Raw genomic sequence first — 15,144 nt, forward strand, 5'->3', positions numbered from 1 at the left:
TTAGGTTTTCACATTATTGCAAAAAAGCTACGCCTTTTTTTTTTAGATTTGGCTGAGGTTTTATGATGTTATGATGACGATGTGTATTACGCTGTTGCGGTATGTTTATAATCAATAACCTGATGCTATATGAGGAATTTGATTATGCTATGTATTTATTATGATGAAATATTGAAGACGTGTCGATGAATAAGGTAAGGAATAATGAGTAGTGGTTAGGGACTCTGGTTTGTGAAAAAGGTTGTTGGAAACCAAGAATCGTACTTTCAGAGTTAAGAAATGTATGTAAATGCGTGAATGTATTACAATGCCAATGAAAATTTTTTGGACTCTGTTATATCAATAGGATTTTGTTCCTACAGATTTGTAACGCAAATTATTGACCTGTGAAATATTTTTTATATGAGACTGTCACTGTATTGCAAACTGGTGTCGTAAATATTTCGGTAAGAAAGCCAAGTGACCTTGACGTAATGCGTATTGAGCGGCCAGCTGTGTCAGACGCCTGGAGAAAAAGCCATTAGTGTGTGCCTTTTCAGAGACACAGGTGAAAAAAAGAGGCCATTTTCCTCGCTATTGACATTTCTTTGTAGAAAGCATCGCAAATACGACACGCTCAAACTTGAAAACATATGATTATACTGTGGAGCTTTTAATTTATGATATTTACTAAAATGCCTAATGAAATGATGAGAAACATTTTACATCTATTGTCTTTCTAGTTGAGAGTTTGCTCATTTTGTTTAATATCATGTTTCTAGATGCAGCAGCATTGGTTAAAATAAAATATAATAGATGTACTAACATAAATATTTTATGCCTACAGATCCAGTAAACAAGTTTATGATCCATTCAAAAAAACGAAGGAGCACAAAAAGACATTTACCTTCACGGGAACTGCATTCATAATTTTCTTTTCAAGTACTTGGTAATTTATTTTGTAGAATAAGTTGTGGTGCACCACTTTAATGACATAGATATTAAGATGTGAATAGATATTTCCCTTATCTGCATTGTTGTCTTTACTGTAATATTTTTCTGCTTGATCTTTATCATGTTTAGATATAATTTATTGCATTTGCTGCTGCTGTTTGCCAGGCAAAGTGCTACTAAATTTCACTTTACATTACTCTGTTAAGCCAGTTTTACTAGTGAATTATTTTTCTTGTTTGCTGCTCATTGCGTTATATTAGTTGTAATATTGCTGCTTGCTTGGCCAATTTGAATCGTCCCCTTTGAACAATTATACACGACTGTGCTTAAAACTGACACACAATATTTTTTAGCGCAACGCATTCTGACTTTCAAAAATCCCTACAAAAGAATGGCCCTGACTAACATTAACCTATACGTTTCACAAATCACTTACCTCACAAAAATCTTCGTTACTCGAACTACTGCAATACAGCGAGCGCCACTAGTCCCAGCTAAATAAAAGATTCAAACTACTGAAGGCACTAACTACTGATAGGCGTAGTTAGCAAATGAAAGATTTTGATAGAGAACAAACAATGTATTTACTTTAATAGTCATAATTGACATCCAGTCTTACAAATTTCAAAACTCCGCCATCTCTCTCCCCACATCCACCACTACTGGCGGCTCACCTCCAACTGCGCAACGCTACGCGCTGTTCACATCCAGCTGCCCAACACTACAATGGCAGACAACAATGCAAACTAGCCACAGACTGCACACAGCACATCCAGTGATTTTCATACAGAGCGCTACGTAGCGTTACCAATAAGAAAACCTAAACAGCCTACTTACAACATCCAGCAAGTTTTGTCATCGGTTCTTCCATCGGTAGGTCATCTTCATCTGTATTGTAGGTATCCGCTTCGTTGGGTAAAATCTGGTTCCAAGACTTTTTTAGTATCTCCGTCTTTATTTCAGACCACGTATTGGTTATTCAGTAAAATACGTCTTTCATCGTAGTTTTTTTCTTCTTTTTTAGAAATTATTTGCTGAATTCTTAATCTTCTCCTGTTTGTGGAAGCGTCTAAGCAAGTGACGATGATACCTTTTTTTCAAAAATTGTAAAACGCCTTGGTCAATATGCTGTGTTAAATCGTCACTTTAGGGGGTAAGAACAATGTGCGAATACCGTCACATTGTGTGAAACAAGGTTGTCTAGTGTTAAGATTGCTTTGAAAGGCAAGCACTTTTTCTTTAGTTTCTTTTGGTCTCTGGAAAAAAATCTTTGAAAAACCACTTCTTAAAATTTTTCTGTCCATTCAGGCAGATTTTTGGTGGGCATATGTAACAGGCAGTATAGAAGCAGTGCGATATTTTAAAGCTGTAAGATTAGCAGACTTCCCTATTAACAGAAGCTTCAGTTAATGTAGCCCTGTTCCATCACAGTTACACAGTTGATCAGCAGTAAGGTTTCCTTCTTGTATAATTTTTCTTGATTTATCACAGAATTACGCAAATGTCTGAGAACTGCAGAAAGTATTTCACCGCAAATTTCAAGCTGCCTTAAGCCGTATCCCTTCTTCCACCTATCTAGTGATCCTGAACTTGCAGTAAAATCGCCTTCACGTTCCTTTAATTAATCTCTAAGAAATATAGCTTTTCCTTGCAGAATAGGCCCTGAAATTGAAATTCATTTTTGTCTTTATTGAGGAAACAAAACGGAAAAAATGTTACTCGTTTTTTTCATACTCAGATTTCTTCATTGACGAACGTTAAAATGACAAACTAGTGCAGTTGTTTGACGGAAACTTCTCCGTTTTGTCTCTGTTTCTACGTCAATGTCCAACTGCCACTTCACCAGGTCCATACAGTCTGGAGCAGCGTGACCGCTACGGCCGCAGGTTCGAATCCTGCTTCGGGCATCATTGTATGTGATGTCCTTTGGTTAGTTAGGTTTCAGTATTTCTAAGTTCTAGGGGACTGATGACCTCAGAAGTTAAGTCGCATAGTGCTCTGAGCTATTTGAACCAGGTCCATCCTTATCAGCAAGTTTTTTTTAATGTGTTTCCTTTGTCTAGTCTTTCAATTCCTTCAGTTTCACATTTAAGGTCACAAATTTTCTCTTACTCCTACTAATCATTGTAATTTTTGAATTAAAACATTAAGAAACACACAGTTACATTGGTACAGTACACTGTGCGTACATGTAACTCTTTAAAATTAATGTAACACAGGTGGGCTTAGTGCAGTACAGATATTACTACACGATAAACTACAGTACATACGACAATTGTCGGCCAATGTTGCAAAATGTGTAATGTGTTGTTACTTAGGAGTACTGTATTTTAATGACTACTGTTTCTGAGAAGGCACAACAATAGGGTTAGCAGTAAGGATCGTATGCACTGTACGAGTGAGTGCCAGGCAGTCCGAATGGGTGAAGAGTCGATAAAGAAAGAGCAAGCGCACTCCTTGAAACCTAATGGTGCCTGTCCATCTGTAATAGAGATACATTAGCAGTCTGAGATCAAGGTTATTTCTGTGCATTATGAACGAAACTCCCAAGTGGGACAGTTTTATCTGTACTGTACAAGGAGAATGAAAAGAAAGTACAACATGTAACACATTCGAAAGTGCATTTGCTTAAGACCAGCTCGAATAGCACGGAACCTCCAAATACCGAGTCTCGAATTACCGGGGGTCTACTGTTTTCTATTGGCCATTATAGCAAGTTATTAGAGTCCCTCTTCACTGGGAATTAAAATGTTCCTTACAGAATCTGGAAGTTTTTCTAGCCAGAGAGTCTTCGAGATCTTTTCCGAAAGCTCTCCTCCTGCCAAGGCTAGCATCTGGCGTAATAATTGGTTAGACATTCGATCTGGTACGCAGCTCGTAGTCGTGCGGTAGCGTTCTTGCTTCCCGCGCCCGGGTTCCCGGGTTCGATTCCCGGCGGGGTCAGGGATTTTCTCTGCCTCGTGATGACTGGGTGTTGTGTGATATCCTTAGGTTAGTTAGGTTTAAGTAGTTCTACGTTCTAGGGGACTGATGACCATAGATGTTAAGTCCCATAGTGCTCAGAGCCATTTGAACCATTTTGAACGTTTGATCTCCCAAGTCAATTCCCGTGACTAATCGGATTCGCTTATCTTCGCATTCTTCGAATATATTCAGTAGACATTCCTTAGCCAACGCATATTTATTCACTATTGTGCCGCGAATAATGTCCCAAATATTCTCGGTGTATTTTGTTTCTGATTGGGACACTAGATTGTTAAATTTAGTATTATTTCAGATTTTAAAAAGTCTTCTGTATGTAATTTTCTGTGTAACAACTTCCAGTATGTGATAAAAAAGTGTGTCTTTGTTAATTTGTGACGGGTACATCTTTTGAGTTTAGTAATACCTCTATAACGGCAAGAAAAATAATATTTCTTCATTTTACTGGAAACTGATTCATATGGCACAATTCTATTAGTGAGTGATCTTAGAAGAATCAATTTATTTATGAAGTTATTCGCACAGGCAGTCAACACTCAAATGCTGCTACTGAGAAAATACTAGTTTGCAAAGTACTAGGAACTGAAAATAATATTATTGAGTGTATTGATCTTTGGTAAATGACTAGTAACTTAATACACTGAAAATGGTTCAAATGGCTCTGAGCACTATGGGACTTAACTTCTGAGGTCATCAGTCCCCTAGAACTTAGAACTACTTAAACCTAACCAACCTAAGGACACCACACACATCCATGCCCGAAGCAGGATTCGAACCCGCGACCGTAGCGGTCGCGAGGCTCCAGACTGTAGTGCCTACAACCGCTCGGCCACTTCGGCCGGCTATTACACTGAAAGAAGATCTTTAGTCACAATAGTGACATTTTAAATGGTGATAATTTCATGAAAACTGGTAGCTATTGATCAAGTCCGTAAAAAAAAATTCAGTTCATGCTTCAAATTAAAATTTGAAACCTGATGAATGCAATCCAACTGTCCTTAGTTTACTACGCACAGGCCTATTTAAAGTTTCTAACGAATCGTAACATCTATGGATGGCTACTCATAACTGAAATAATGTTCAAAGATGTTCGCAAGCCTATTGACAACGAAGAACTGAGGAGAATATAAAAATTAGATTGTACAATGAAACTAAAAACTTCTAGCTGGGAAACTGTCTTAAATAACATATGGAAATATGAAAGAGCAGTTCAATTAATCAGTATCTGTGCGTTATCGATTGTTGGTACGAAGCGCCATTGTTTTCAAGGAACTGCCCACACTCAACGCTGCAACGGAGACTAGCATTAACTTTCCAACACAGTCTATTCTCTTTAATGCATATCAGTTGCCCAGCTTCATAACCGATGAACGAGAATATTTCGCACAACATTATCTGTGCAGCAGTCGTCCTTATAAAGAAACAGCAGTGAAAATGTATAAACTGGGTTGGCAAACCATCACGAGAGATATAAGTGCACGCTTTACAGAAGTCTGTATAGGCGAGTACCACATGTTATGTGGTGTAGTGTGTAATATAAAAAGGAAGGCTGCTGTGAACCAAAAGCGTGCTGTTTATGTATGTCCATCCTTCCGATTGATGGTCCGCGGGGCTCCGGCCGTTCACTTACGTAATAAATTGAAACGCCTGCAGCCGTCGTTTTGATGTTACTTTCTCACGGTGCAACCAGTTTTGGTGACTCATTACATCATCTTCAGGTATTAACTGATGCTGGTGAACACTCCCTCAGAGTCAGTTAAGGCCTGAAGATGGTTTGCTTAGTCACTGAAACTGGTTGCAATATATGAAACTGACTCGAAAGCGACGGTTGCGGGTGTTTCATATTATTACTCAAGAGTGCTAAGTCACTGGAAAAGGGACTGAATACAACGGGTGTGGAAAAGAGGACACCATAAAAAAGATGCACCACAATTACGTACGTAAAGTTCTATAAATGTCTTAAGAAAGGCAGCCAATTTGAATTGATTATCTACATGCCCCATTAACAAACTATGAAAATAACTCGTCCTAAAACTGCAACCAGTTCCTCAAACTGCTGAAAATTTTCTCCTCAACAATCCGGAAAAAATGCCCACAAGTAACACGAAATCTTGTCCAATATCACGGCTACACTCTATCATTGGATGCCTCCATGTAGATCTGCCAGACGTATACATACTACCACAGGAGTGTCTCATAGCACGGTAACTCATAGTGACATATCGACACTGATTACAGAATGTCTTTGCAAATTTTTACAAAGACTTTTTTTACGTTTTAAAGAAAGAAAACAGTAGCAAAATTGAAAGTGCCGTTTAACATGCAACTTTGATTGCCCCTTCCTCAACTGAAACCAATTCACAGTGTGATAGGGCGGGAGCCAGAACAGGACATGACAAACTGGTATGACAACATCCTACCAAGTTTAAAATTTTATTTAACAATCTTTAAATGTCCTTTAACAGACTAAAAATAAAATGAATCAATGGCATACTCATGTTAATGCCTACAGGTTTGATATAATGTAGAACTAAATCATGGCCGGCCGTGGTGGTCTCGCGGTTCTAGGCGCGCAGTCCGGAACCGTGAGACTGCTACGGTCGCAGGTTCGAATCCTGCCTCGGGCATGGATGTGTGTGATGTCCTTAGGTTAGTTAGATTTAAGTAGTTCTAAGTTCTAGGGGACTGATAACCACAGCAGTTGAGTCCCATAGTGCTCAGAGCCATTTGAACCATTTTTTTGAACTAAATCATGGGTACCTAACTTTGGAATTCAGCAGTAATACAGTGACTTATACAGTATTAAAAACCATAAACAAAAGTTTACCTTAGGGACATACTAATGTTAATGAACAGCTCCACATTCAGCAGTCAAAAAATTGGAAAATAAATATAAAATCTTAATACTCTAACATATAATAATAACGAAAGTAATTGGTAATAGACGAAGTTGGGTATTCAAATATACATAGCGTCAAAACAGTTTCAGACTAAAATAAGAGTCCAGAATGAATTAATGTGACGGTATAGAACACAGACTGTGCTCTGTGCCTCCTGGGTCTTGAACATAGACCACCACCATACGAAGCCGTACCTCTTCAACAATGAGCCAGTTCCATGTCGCTGCTTCCATGTCCCAATAGCGGGGGTTCCTCACCAATGTTCAGGAATTTTCTGCCGTTCGTTCCATTATCGTAAGGCTTCCTTAGACACCAGCATCTATTCCAGATATTCCTGCCTGATACGGAAACATTGTCCCTTCTGCTTAGCCAGTAGTCAGGCAGCTGCATTAAAACCTTCAAGGGTCGGCAAACTCACCATACAGCTTGTCAGTACCATACTAATATCACTGTCATCGCTACCGTTGCAGGGCCACGAACCTCTGCCTGCCGCGTGACCATCTGGGTGCTTGTTGGATAAAATTTTGAACTGTCGACTTCACGGGTCAAGCCATTCCTTCCAAGGATCCAACACAACACTACTTTATGATCTGTCGCTAGGTGCAAGCCGCAGCCAGCCATATTCACAGTGGCAAGCAGCCCTGCTGGTCCAACCAGCTACGGACGGTAATGTGAGGCTCCATCCCTGCTCAGCAGGGTGGCATTGTACAGTCAGCACTACAACCAACAAGGCTGGGCCATAGGTTGATACAGCAAGAGATATCCTAGCAGCGTATTTGCCATGCTCGTTATCAACACTAGCATATAGAAGTCTAATGAACGTAAGTAAACAGTAGTGAAGGGTTTTCTGTTCACACCAGCTGCCTCCTCTGCTCTCAGTAGTGCAGTGGTGAGTCACCACACACACATCTGGCCATCCTAGACACTCTATAATAGTACTAATTAAATTTCATGAACATCTATATATTAATTATCAGTAAACCCTCCAAAACTGACATAGTAATAAAGTGCAACAGGCTAAGCATCATAGGACATCCATATACGTTTGGTTCTTTAACTAAGACCCGTTAATATTAACAAATGGGCTCAATTCGTCATATAGAGAAAAATAAGTAAAATAAGCGTTTCATATGTATTCCTTGGATCAGTTTCCCATAGTAAAATCAGAATAAGAAATCATACAATCAAAACTGTGCAAAATAAACAAAGATTTATTCACAGAAAAAGTAGAAAATGGAAATTGGCATGTTTATTGAAAAAGGTATCCTTTTATCATCATGCCTCAAGCTTATCAACAGTGCCTGTGAGATATGAACAACAAATTATTGACCTCAAGTTATCAACTGTCAATACTGTTTAAAAGACAATTGTGAATGAATACTGTAGTTTGTAAATTGATCATGGATTGTAAGTCTTGATCTAATGTATTTTTTATAATGGGATTCCATTTGTGTTTTACTTCGGAGCTTCCTAACGTCCTTAATACCATAAAAAATTCTGTGTTCTGGAAACAGAGGAGAAAAAGCTATACGACACTCGGCTGACACAGTTTCGTACCTTTATAGCCAAAGGCAGAGAGAGGCTACCCCAACTTTATTTTCTTCTTGGGCAGTGAGACAACAGAGATAACACAACTGGAATATCTTTAAGTTTCTGGTATATCAGTGTCTATGTCGATAAAATTTTGGTAGTCTGTTGCACACCCCAACTGATGCAGATTTGTTGTAGCATGTGGATGGCCAACAGAATATTATCCTCATTATTTGGGCCATTATGCAGGTACCACGTCACCCATACTAGAAAGTGCTCCCAGCACTCGTGATGGATGAGCTCCATTCTGTTCCGCAGCATCACTAAGTGTTGTGAACCACATCATGCACTGTCTGCGCAGTTTGGCTATTGCTCTGATCTGTGAGTTACTTTATGTACTTCACTTGACATCTGCGAGCTTTTGGGTTCATGTGGGTGAACGTACCCATTTTATAATTATTAAGCGAAAAATGAATGTATTTCAAAAGTGAAGGCAAGTTTTCCTGACAATAATTCATAATGATTCATAATGTTCCTTAGTCTTTCTGGAGTAGCGTTGCCTGACAAAAATTAAGTGTTTTATTGGTGTATTTTGGTACTTGCGGATTAAAAGGTGTATTTTCTTGCCTGTCTTGAGTAGAACGGCTTAATTACCTTTGGATTTTTCTGATAATCTGTATCTGGCGGAACTATCATGAGTTGTCCTTGGTCTATTTTCTTGTGCATTACCTTCATCTACCGTCATAACATTTTGGTTTTCTCCAAGTGTCTTTTGTCTGTATTAACTGTTTGGAGGACGGGCATCATTGTAACGTACTAAATACGTAGACGCATATGTAGCTAACAACATTTTTCTCAGGGGCGGTGGTTCCCTCAACTAACCGATTAATTGTTGACTGAAGTTTTATTACATGGCACGAGAATCAGAGTGCAGTATTTTGGCCGCGTATTTATGACACGAACTGATATTTCACGCATTGTTGGTGTTGTTAGTGGAAGTGTTACGCATATCTCTCTCTAGCTCTTTTTTATACGGCTTTCTTTGGTAGTAACTGTTTATACTTATGTGTTGACTTTCCGTAAATGCACACATAATATTACTTTCTATTCGAATAGAATTTTGTGTACTTCACATACGGACTTCTGTGTGGTTAGTGCCGCTAACCACTGCCCTTCTCCATCTCGCGAGGAAAAAAAATAAAAAGAGAGAGGAAGAGTGTTAGCGAATATTATATGATGAAATTTTTTCTATTGACAACTGTGTTCGCAGTGATGAAGGTGATGACAATGACACAACATGCGCTTTCACCGTGAGGTGTAAAAATGTTTGTTGGCTCCAAAAATAGTTTCAGTGGCTCCTGCTTCGTCCTCTGTAAACAAAAATAATTTATTATCTCAGATCAAGGTACACAAGCCGTATAGAGACGAAAGTATGCATCACGAAGGAAGTAAACGTCAGCCTATTCACTCATCATCTAGGAATGTGCAGTTTACAGTTCAAGAAAAATCCTGGTTCTGCCTGATAGCAGGCAAGAACTGTTTCAAGAGATGCCAAGAAAATTAACAAAAATGTATAAATGTAGTTGAGCTACGAACTATATTAGTATATGTAAATTACTGTTCATGCCCTGTGGGGCAAATTGTTATGGGGTTTACCTGCCCCTCGAAGACCAAATGCAGGTTCTGCACCGTATTTGTGGTATGAGCTATGAGGCACCGAGAGACAGCAAAGGTCAGCTAGAAACGTTTACTTGCAGCTCACACAATAGCTGAAGTGCACGTTCTCCATATTGTGTCAGCATGAAAGCTGCAGAGGAGCCGCTTATACACAGATCACAGATAAAAGGCAGACGGCGGAAGGTGGCCCGGCGGAGCGTGTGATCTAGCAGGCGGCCGTGTTCTGCACCGGAAAACAGCGCCGCTTTGAGAGTGCGGCCCGTCCGCGGCTGATACGTTTTGAGTATTAGCGCGGCTCGCCGATCAAACGGGCGGCCCGCGATCGACTCCGGAGCCGGGCGGCCTCAAAGGCCCGTGGGCCGCCCCGCCACCTGCCCGCCTTTGTGGGCCCGGATAAAGGTCGCTGCGCATATCTCTAGCGGCTTCTCTTCGTCCTCCTAAGCCGACAGCTCTATAGAAAAGTTTGCTCAATTTCCCGATTCATTGCAGCTTGTTGCTGAACTGCACATTAAGTTGGTTCAAATGGTTCAAATGGCTCTGAGCACTATGGGACTCAACTGCTGCGGTCACTAGTCCCCTAGAACTTAGAACTACTTAAACCTAACTAACCTAAGGACAGCACAAACATCCATGCCCGAGGCAGGATTCGAACCTGCGACCGTAGCAGTCGCACGGTTCCGGACTGCGCGCCTAGAACCGCGAGACCACCGCGGCCGGCACATATTAAGTCCTAAATTCCTTAAGATAATCAGCACAAGTATGACACGCATGGCGTAACTTTTCCGCTAAGATGGGACATAGTCTTCCTTAACGCTAGAATACTAAAAGAGGGGGAATGTTACATTGTTGCTAAACCAACGTTAAGTTTATTCAAAAGAAGTTATAATTTATAGGTTGCGCATCAGTTAATTACAAATGTGAGATCTCCAGTGATGTGTTACATATCAAATTAACTTCCAAATGTCCCATTTTGTACCCTACTGCAATAGTAACTTGTACGATGTTTTAGTGATGTAAGTTTAATTAACTTTGCACATCTTTGGTAAGGATTACCAAGGCGAGTCTTAGTCAAATATTCTGTGCAAATAACGCTGTCAGGTTCGGAAACAGAAAAGCTGGATTCGGGATTATATTTAGGCCGACAGTTTGCCCTAAAACCCGGACTATCTAGGTTAAGTAGGCATAGTCAGTTCAGTATGTTCAGTCGTTTATTAAAAAAAAACTTAAGTTAGCTTTGTTGCGAGATCAACTTTAAGCTTAGACCAGAAAAATAATCAGTAAACGACCTTGTAATTCGGCAGCTACGATAACAACTAAAGATGTCTTCCTTCGCGCTCAGTCATCTTCCTTGGATTATCGTATGTGAAAATAAAAAGAAAGATCTTCACTGAACAAGGTAGGCAATGAAGTCTGCCGCTCACTGACAAAATGAACATTGTGACGTGCTTTCCGCAAGTGTGTCACGCTTTCCTGGCGAAGGCGCAACGTAGGCTGGTGTTACAGTCGCTCGCTCGACCTCTCTTTAAACGCGGGTAGGAGGTGGGGCGTGTTGGCATCGGCTGATGGGCACGCTCTGCTTACGGCACTCGTTCTGCGCGTAACGTGCGTGAGGCTCGATCGGCTTATTCATTCAATACCACAAGTTGGTGTACCTATATATCCTCACGGTGTTCCTGCTTATCCCTTCTCATACTCATTCCTCGTGCTTACCTCACTAGCTTGAAACGGATCTAAGTAATGCGTTCTCTACACCGTCGGTAGAAAGTGTAAAATAAACCAACCAGGTTGGCTGAAATAATTAACCGCCAAGAAATAATTAATGTAGAGTAATGAAATTTCGGAAATAGATTTGTCTAGATGCCACATTTAACTGATTAACATTGTGAGATTACTGGTTAATGTAAACGAGAGATAAGCCACTGAAAATTTTAAATACTGGTACATTAATAGCTGGTGTAACGCCAGAATGTTTAATGCAAGCACGCAAACGATCATGCATTGTGTTGCACAGGTGTTGGATGGCACTTTGCGAGACAGAGCTCCATGCCGGTTGCACTTGGTCGGTCAATACAGTAACGATTAATGTAGGTTGTGGATGTTGTCCGATGGTCTAGGGGTAGCGTCTTTGATTCATAATCAAAACGTCTTCAGTCCCGGTTTCGATCCCCGCTACTGCCTAAATTTTGATAAATAATCAGCATTGGCGGCCGAAGACTTCCGGCATAAGAAGTCAGCCTCATTCTGCCAACGGCCTTGTCAAAGAGGGCGGAGGAGCGGATAGAGGTTCAGGGCACTCTCTTGTCCTAGGGGTGGGAAATTGCCCCTAAAGGCGGAAGAATCAGCAATGATCAACGACATGAGGATGCGGAAGGCAATGGAAACCACAGGACATGTGGCCTGTAATTGAAGAAGTGTCATGATGATCTCTCCATTGGCAAAAGATTCCGGAATAGTCCCCCATTCGGATCTCCGGGAGGGGACTGCCAAGGGGGAGGTTACCATGAGAAAAAGATTGAATAATCAACGAAAGGATAACGTTCTACGAATCGGGGCGTGGAATGTCAGAAGCTTGAACGTGGTAGGGAGACTAGAAAATCTGAAAAGGGAAATGCAAAGGCTCAATCTAGATATAGTGGGGGTCAGTGAAGTGAAGTGGAAGGAAGACAAGGATTTCTGGTCAGATGAGTATCGGGTAATATCAACAGCACCAGAAAATGGTATAACAGGTGTGGGATTCGTTATGAATAGGAAGGTAGGGCAGAGGGTGTGTTACTGTGAACAGTTCAGTGACCGGGTTCTTCTATTCAGAATCGACAGCACACAAACACCGACAACGATAGTTCAGGTATACATGCCGACGTCGCAAGCTGAAGATGAACAGATAGAGAAAGTGTATGAGGATATTGAAAGGGTAATGCAGTATGTAAAGGAGGACGAAAATCTAATACTCATGGGCGACTGGAATGCAGTTGTAGGGGAAGGAGTAGAAGAAAAGGTTACAGGAGAATATGGGCTTGGTACAAGGAATGAAAGAGGAGGAAGACTAATTGAGTTCTGTAACAGGTTTCAGCAAGTAATAGCGAATACCCTGTTCAAGAATCACAAGAGGAGGAGGTATACTTGCAAAGGCCGGGCGATACGGGAAGATTTCAATTAGATTACATCATGGTCAGACAGAGATTCCGAAATCAGATACTGGATTGTAAGGCGTACCCAGGAGCAGATATAGACTCATATCACAGTATAGTTGTGATGAAGCGTAGGCTGAAGTCAGGAAGAATCAATACGCAAAGAAGTGGGATAAGGAAGTACTAAGGAATGACGAGATACGTTTGAAGTTCTCTAACGCTATAGATACAGCAATAAGGAATAGCGCAGTAGGCAGTACAGTTGAAGAGGAATGGACATCTCTAAAAAGGGCCATCACAGAAGTTGGGAAGGAAAACATAGGTACAAAGAAGGTAGCTGCGAAGAAACCATGGGTAACAGAAGAAATACTTCAGTTGATTGATGAAAGGAGGAAGTACAAACATGTTCCGGGAAAATCAGGAATACAGAAATAGAAGTCGCTGAGGAATGAAATAAATAGGAAGTGCAGGGAAGCTAAGACGAAATGGCTGCAGGAAAAATGTGAAGACATCGAAAAAGATATGATTGTCGGAAGGACAGACTCAGCATACAGGAAAGTCAAAACAACCTTTGGTGACATTAAAAGCAACTGTGGTAACATTAAAAGTGAAACGGGAATTCCACTGTTAAATGCAGAGGAGAGAGCAGATAGGTGGAAAGAATACATTGAAAGCCTCTATGAGGGTGAAGATTTGTCTGATGTGATAGAAGAAGAAACAGGAGTCGATTTAGAAGAGATAGGGGATCCAGTATTAGAATCGGAATTTAAAAGAGCTTTGGAGGACTTACGGTCAAATAAGGCAGAACGGATAGATAACATTCCATCAGAATTTCTAAAATCATTGGGGGAAGTGGCAACAAAACGACTATTCACGTTGGTGTGTAGAATATATGAGTCTGGCTACATACCATCTGACTTTCGGAAAAGCATCATCCACACAATTCCGAAGACGGCAAGAGCTGACAAGTGCGAGAATTATCGCACAATCAGCTTAACAGCTCATGCATCGAAGCTGCTTACAAGAATAATATACAGAAGAATGGAAAAGAAAATTGAGAATGCGCTAGGTGACGGGGAAAAGTAAAGGGACGAGAGAGGCAATTCTGACGTTACGGCTAATAATGGGAGCAAGGCTACACAAAAATCAAGACACTTTCATAGGATTTGTCGACCTGGAAAAAGCGTTCGACAATATAAAATGGTGCAAGCTGTTCGAGATTCTGAAAAAAGTAGGGGTAAGCTATAGCGACAGACGGGTCATATACAATATGTACAACAACCAAGAGGGTATAATAAGAGTGGACGATCAAGAACGAAGTGCTCGTATCAAGAAGGGTGTAAGACAAGGCTGTAGCCTTTCGCCCCTACTCTTCAATCTGTACATCGAGGAAGCAATGATGGAAATAAAAGAAAGGTCCAGGAGTGGAATTAAAATACAAGGTGAAAGGATATCAATGATACGATTCGCTGATGACATTGCTATCCTGAGTGAAAGTGAAGAAGAATTAAATGATATGCTGAACGGAATGAACAGTCTAATGAGTACACAGTATGGTTTGAGAGTAAATCGGAGAAAGACGAAGGTAATGAGAAGTAGTAGAAATGAGAACAGCGAGAAACTTAACATCAGGATTGATGGTCACGAAGTCAATGAAGTTAAGGAATTCTGCTACCTAGGCAGTAAAATAACCAATGACGGACGGAGCAAGGAGGACATCAAAAGCAGACCCGCTATGGCAAAAAAGGCATTTCTGGCGAAGAGACGTCTACTAATATCAAATACCGGCCTTAATTTGAGGAAGAAATTTCTGAGGATGTACGTCTGGAATACAGCATTGTATGGTAGTGAAACATGGACTGTGGGAAAACCGAAACAGAAGAGAATCAAAGCATTTGAGATGTGGTGCTATAGACGAATGTTGAAATTTAGGTGGACTGATAAGGTAAGGAATGAGGAGGTTCTACGCAGAATCGGAGAGGAAAGGAATATGT

Source organism: Schistocerca nitens, chromosome 1, assembly GCF_023898315.1.
Source record: "Schistocerca nitens isolate TAMUIC-IGC-003100 chromosome 1, iqSchNite1.1, whole genome shotgun sequence".
In the NCBI taxonomy this organism is placed as follows: Eukaryota; Metazoa; Arthropoda; class Insecta; order Orthoptera; family Acrididae; genus Schistocerca; species Schistocerca nitens.